Source organism: Paroedura picta, chromosome 10, assembly GCF_049243985.1.
Source record: "Paroedura picta isolate Pp20150507F chromosome 10, Ppicta_v3.0, whole genome shotgun sequence".
Lineage (NCBI taxonomy): Eukaryota > Metazoa > Chordata > Lepidosauria > Squamata > Gekkonidae > Paroedura > Paroedura picta.
This window is the reverse complement of record NC_135378.1, coordinates 69,391,851-69,398,646: the sequence shown is the minus strand read 5'-3', so window position 1 is coordinate 69,398,646 and position 6,796 is coordinate 69,391,851.

Sequence of the window (6,796 nt, the reverse complement as noted above, 5' to 3'; positions counted from 1 at the left end):
TTTCTAAGGAGAGAGGAAACAACACACAAAATTTAAATGTGTCCATTATTGTGACTGCTCCAGAAGAAAACAGTGTGATGTCATCAACTGAAAAACAAAATCTGGCTTGGATAAATTTAAACACTTGAATGCAGAACATTCTTGGGGACGGTTCTTAGGCAGACAGATAGATGATAGATAGAAAGACAGACAGACAGGTAGAGAGAGAGAGAATGCAAGACAAGTCAGTTTGGGATCTACAAATGTGAATAGTCTTTCGTTCGTTTCAATCAAAAGAATCTTATTAGCATGCCAGCTGCCAAAAATACGTGCTACCAGCACAGTCCTTCTGCCAGCCTTCAGGAAAAGCATCTATCCTTACTACGCTCTTTGCTATAAAAGGGAGGCATTGTGTTTAAAAATAGCGTTTGCTTCCATAGTGGGCTGGAGCAAAAGAAATAATAAGGAAGTCAGCCTTGCAAAATTTCATTTTCCCACTTGAAGGGGGAGGGGATGTTTTTGTGCCTTTGTGCCGTTTCCTGAAAGGCGACTGAAAAGTCCCTCCATATTTTTTTTCAATTAGCATTGCTCGCCATGGCAAGGGGGCAAACAAGTAGATGCTCTATGTGAGCTGTGAAATGGTTCATGCTACATTTATAAGAGGGGAACCAGTGACACATTTGGCTTAATGGCTTTTAGTTCAGCTGTTGAATCAAGATTCCTCTTCCCAGGATTGGGCTCTCATACCAGGAGCAATGGGCAGCTGCAGCAGCCAAAGATTTATTGGATGCTTTGGCAAGGCGGTAGAGACAATTGGCTCCACCTGGCTAGCCAGAAAGCTGCTCTTCTTCCCTAAAACTGGTCTGCCCACTAAGCCTGCCACATAGACTTTCCATTAGGGATGTGCATAGTTTTTGGAAATTATTTTTGGGAATGGCTTTTTAATAATTAAAAAAACGTTTGCGTATTCTTGTTTACGTTTGTATTTATTTATTAGTATATATCTGTCCTACTTTTCCTACAAAGAGCTTAGGGCAGCATATATAATTCTTCCTTTTATTTTTACAACAGCCCTATAAGGTAGGTCAGGCAGCAGCTGCCACCACAGCACAGAAATCGTGCTGAGCACAGCCACAAAAATGGACTGGTTCAAGCTAACCCAACAAGGTGTCATAGCTGAGTGGGGATCTGAATGTGGGTCTCCCAGATCCTAGTACAGCATCTTAAACTAACCCAATTAATTTTCCAATTTGTTTTTGATTTTCATTGCTCTCAGTCAGGGGTCCCCAACCTTTTCAGGCCTGCCAGCACATGTGGAATTCTGACCCAGCATGAAAAAGAAGAGTTGTTTTTTATACCCCTCTTTTCACTGCCTGAAGGAGTCTCAAAGCGGCTTACAATTCCCTTTCTCCCCTTCCTCTCCCCACAACAGACACCCTGTGAGGTGGGTGAGGCTGAGAGAGCCCTGATATTACTGCTCAGTCAGAACAGCTGCATCAGTGCTGTGGCAAGCCCAAGGTCACCTAGCTGGGGGCATGCGGAGGAGGCGCGAGGAATCAAACTCAGCTCGCCAGATCAGAAGCTGCCACTCTTAACCATACCACCACACGGGCAGGTTTATTTTTACAACAATGTTGTAAAACGTGTTTGCTGGCAGGGGCTCATGGGAATTGTAGCCCATGGACATCTGGAGGACCACAGGTTGACTACCCCTGGGCTAAGGGATAAAGGGAACTTGATCTCATGTCATTCCTTTCCATCAGCGGAAAGCTCAGTTTTCTGAGATGGCCCAGGAAGAGCGTGGACCATAATCGGAGGGTCCCTCAAGTCCAAGACTTATTATGGGATGCAAAAATCTCTTGGACCATGTCAAGAAGTGGCGAAAGACATGGCTCCCCCCCCCCATTTGGTGAATGCTGAAGCTGTGGCAGAAAACCAATGGATGATGAAATACAAATTAGCATACTTGCTGGCTTCCTGTTTTGAATTTAGTGTTGGCTTGAGATGAAACGGCCATTCTTGAAATTACCACAAGAGGCAGACATGAAAGAAAGTTGACAGGGAAGTTGGATTACTGTCCCATCTTCTTTAAAAAAAATAGAGTACTTCCATATTGTTAAAGATTAAATTTATGCAAGTGGAAAAGTTGGTTTTGAACAGTATTGACGGGGAACTTCAGAAATTATGGGCAAGATGCTTCTGTCCTGAGACAAATATCTAAGGGCCTCCTCTTGCAAGAGATAGGCAAGACAGTCTGGAGATGGCTTTTAAGCCATCATAAAGCCATGTCAGCTCTGTGTCTGGGTAAATTAGGCCCAATCGACAATACCCTTCCAGAAAGAATACTGCCTTTGAGAGAAGACCACCCTGGTCCCAGCCAGGCTTAGGTCAGATTCCACTCAGCTGGGCCCATTCCTCGCTACCCTTGAAGAGTGTTGGGAAATTGCAAATTGTGCAGAATACTGCAGCTATACTGCTGATCGGGGCCTGGTGTCCATGCTTCGTTCTTGTGGCTTTTTCTTGCATGCCCAGGGAAATACCGATCACCACTTTGGGGTTGGGAGGTAAGTTTCCTCCAGGCCAGAGTGGCCAGGGGTTCTGGTTTTTTGGGGGGGAGGGCATCATCTGGGCATCGAATTTGGGTATCCGTGGGAGAGCAGGTAGTTGTGAATGTCCTGCATTCTGCAGAGTGCGGGACTATATGACCTTGGAGATACCTTCCAGCTCTATGATTCCATGATTCAATGGAGCAGCCTCCCCAGAGAGCCAGCATGTAGCAGTTAAGAGCAATGGCCTCTAATTTGGAGAGCCAAGCTTGACTGCCCACTCCTCCTCCACATGCAGCTAGCTGGGTGACCTTGGGCCAGTTCTCTCAGATTTCTCTCAGTCCCCCTACCTCACAGCATATTTGCTGCCGGGAAAGGAAGGGAAGGCGTTTGGAAGCCACTGGTAGTGAAAAGCAAGGTACAAAAAAAAACAGTTCTTCTCTTTCTCCCACCTCATTCTCAATCTTTAGGAAGCAGTTGAAGATGGTTTTAATTTCTATTTTTCTGCCTACCAGCAATTTCCAGGTTTTGATTTTATAGTCGAGGTTATACGTATTTTATTTGGCTTTGTTGTTTGCTTATATTATAGACTGCCTCGAGTTAGAAAGGGGGCTAATAAAGGTTTTTAAGAAAGCAATCAGAGCAGTAGCTGCAAATCTTGTTTGCCCCTTCCCTGCCCAAAAGAAACCATGGCTAAAGTGCCGCTTGCTCCGGGACTATTACTAAGGTGATGTGAAGGGCTGCTGAAGAGCCAGTTTGGTGTAGTGGTTAGGAGTGCGGACTTCTAATCTGGCGAGCCGGGTTTGATTCCATGTTCCACCACATGCAGCCAGCTGGATGACCTTGGGCTCACCACGGCACTGATAAAACTGTTCTGACCGAGCAGTAATATCAGGGCTCTCTCAGCCTCACCCGCCTCACAGGGTGTCTGTTGTGGGGAGAGGAAAGGGAAGGCGACTGAAAGCCACTTTGAGCCTCCTTCGGGTAGAGAAAAGTGGCATATAAGAACCAATTCTTCTTCTGTATTAGTAACAGATCCCCCCCGCCCCAATGAATTGCATTTAATCTGTGAATTGGACTCGGATGATCCTGCACTGAGCAGGGAGTCGGACTAGGGGGCCTGTATGGCCCCTTCCAACTCTATGATTCACAAAATGCTACATAAATCTTAAAACTGGGGTGGTGGGGGGGGGGAATGCCAGCTTTGATCTCTTTATGCATGCCTACTTTAACCAGAATTATTCTGTATCAGTTCAAAAAGGAAGCACTTTGTAGTGGTTAAGAACGACGGCTTCTAAACTGGCGAGCCGGGTTTAGTTCCCCACATGCAGCCAGCTGAGTGACCTTGGGCTCATCACAGCCCTGATAGTGTTGGTTTCACATAACAATTCTGTCAGAGCTCTCTCAGCCCCACCTTCCTCACAGGGTTTGTTGTCAGGAGAAGAAAGGGAAGGCGATCGTGAGCTGCTTTGAGACTCCTTTGGGCAGTGAAAAGTGGGGTATAAAAACTATTCTTCTATATATATGCATTCATACTTGGGCAATGCATGCATGTACCCTGTGCCTCACTTCTTGTCCAGATTTCCAACTTTTGATTGTGCGAACTGGTTGTTGATCCACAGTTTGCTTCACAGCTGAGCAGGGCATATCACACTGGCTTAACGTTTCATAAACCTGAAGTGGGAAGGGGAATATTTGGCTTCATTCCCTTCCTTTCCTCACTTGTGACACTTAAGAGATATTTACATTCCTCCTTTCATCTGAAAACTTCTATTCTCTGAAACGGAGGCTGCCAAAGGTTTAGAATTCTTGGCACATTTCCACAGCGAGCTGCAATTATGGAATTCTTATCCTTTCGCTCCAGGCCCAGCGCAATTTCTGCATGCAAGAAAATCGCTCCAATTTTCTCCCCTCCCCTCACTCCCCACACAACATTGGTTAATTATTACTTTTGTCTCAAAAGGAAGAGAAAGCGAAAAGAGAAACGTTCAGCAACGAGCACACACAGCCGAAGTGATTCATTCGACAAAATTCTATGAGCCTCGGCACAAAACACACTAGACCGGCTTTCTTTCCCAACCTGGGAATGGACCAACATGCTTTACTCTCTACCCAGCCAACCGATACTCTGAGAGAAGTACTGCTGGATACAAGAATGTGCTTCAAGTGATGAAAGCATTTTTCAGATTCCATCTCACTATAAGCCTCAGATTAAAGGGGAATGGAGGAAAGTATGCTAACAGTCCTCTGGGGCGGTGAAATACTCAACAGACATTACAACAAGCTATAGGCTACTATTATGGTTAGAACTACATGATTCCACCCCCCCTCTTGATTTAATAAGGCCCATTCCGCACAGGTTTAATGTAGCAGGAGTGTGGCAAATTGTAATCGCTACTAAAATGCAGTTATGCACAACGTCATACACAATCTGCCACACTCCTGAAACAGTCCCGCTAGAAGCGCTTCATTGTAGCGCTTCCAGGGAAATCCCAAAAAAGTGGATTCACCCTCTGGAAAGCACTACACTCTTGCAACCAATCTGCAACACTAGTGAAAAAGTTCTGTGCGCTACCATTGTTGTGGTTTCAGCAAAGTCCCTCCCCCCCCCGGCTCTCTCCTCTGAGCTTGCAGGTGGTGTATGAGCTGGCGATTCATCATTGCCACGCTCCCCCGAGTGAAAAATAATCCCCCCCTCCGTGCACGGGCGCGATTTTTGGCCAAAAATAAAGGGAATTGTGTTATGCTTGGTGATTTAAAGCAGCTCTGTGGAGGGACTGCAGCCGGAGAAGCCTCGCTGGGTGAATGAAGGCTCGCCGGTTCATTGCTCTCCGCTCGCTCCGAGAAAAAAAAATGGCGATCGCTTCGCTGGAAGTTCAGAGGACTTTGCTGAAACCGCAACAATGTTAACGCACATGTCTTTTTTGCTAGTGTTGCAGATTGCTTGCAAGAGAGTAGCACTTTTTAGAGGGTGAATCCACTTTTTGGGATTTCCCTTTAAGCGCTACAAAGAAGCGCTTTTTGCTGATCGTTTTCAGGAGTGTGGCAGATTGTGTGCGACGTCATGCATAACACTCCTGCTACATTAAACCTGTGCGGAATGGACCCTAATATTACCATTGTGAACAATATTGCCCCAGTAACCCTTTTCATATAGGAAAGGTCACTTCTGGGGAGATGATTTGGATCCAAGGAGTGGCAAGAGATCGCTTGACATTCTTCCTCTCCAGTGTGGTAAGAATGTGGGACAAAGATGAGAAACAATTGTAATGAATTAGATTATAATGTAAGTCAGTTTCTATTACCCATATATTAGAGATGAAATGTGGAGGGCGACTATAGTGGCTTTTCTTTAGCTAAGGGCTTGTGGCAGGGGCAACACTTGAGAGGGAGGCTCTCGGGTGAGACGTAGTTTTTAGTTTGTTTTTATTCTGCACTTCCTCCAAGGAATTTAGAGCAACATGCAGACTTATTCCCTCCTGCATTTTATCCTGACCACAGACTTGGTGATTAGGTTAGGTTGAGAGAATGACTGGCTCTCACACAGCAAGGGGATGGTTGGCTGTTCTTTTCCACAGCAAGCGTGGAACTGAATCAAGGTTTCCCTGGCTTAAAGCACAATTCTGACTCTAGCACCCCACTGTAAATTTCCTCCAGCCGGTTTTAAAGCACCTGGAGAATTATATTTGTAAGAGGGGGAAATGGCCGAGTGCAAAGGGTTAAAGAGGACTTCTCTGCCACCTGGCCCCCTCCCCCTTGAAAAAGCAGGCCCTGTGGTTGCATTTAGAGGTGGAAACTTTTTTTGCTCTTAAAAGTAACTTGGAAGCAAACATACACATTGATCTTCGGGAATGGTATTATAGTAGTTTAAAATGATGGGACTTAAAAGGCTGTGTCTGGAGAGCATCAATGTCTCAGTAGAATGCACAGTGTACTTTGGGGACTTGGAAGATTAGCCACCAATTTCCACAAAGCCCACAATGTATCTTTAGTGTTCCCTGAGAGCAGGGAAACAAATTCAGACAAAACAGCTTGTAGGCTCCTACTGTTGTGAGAAGAGCACATAAACACTGAGGACAGGGTTGTGGGAATGCTGGCATTTCCATTTTGAGAAGGATTTTGGGCTGCGCAGAAATATTTGAGGATCTCAAAAGATGTCCCAACCTCCCTCTTTAGTTAAGAAGATAGATAAAATAATGGATTTATTATGTCGTTTCAATCACCGTCACTGACATGCGAAGGGAAGACTGGGTCCAAAGGACTCTCTCCTC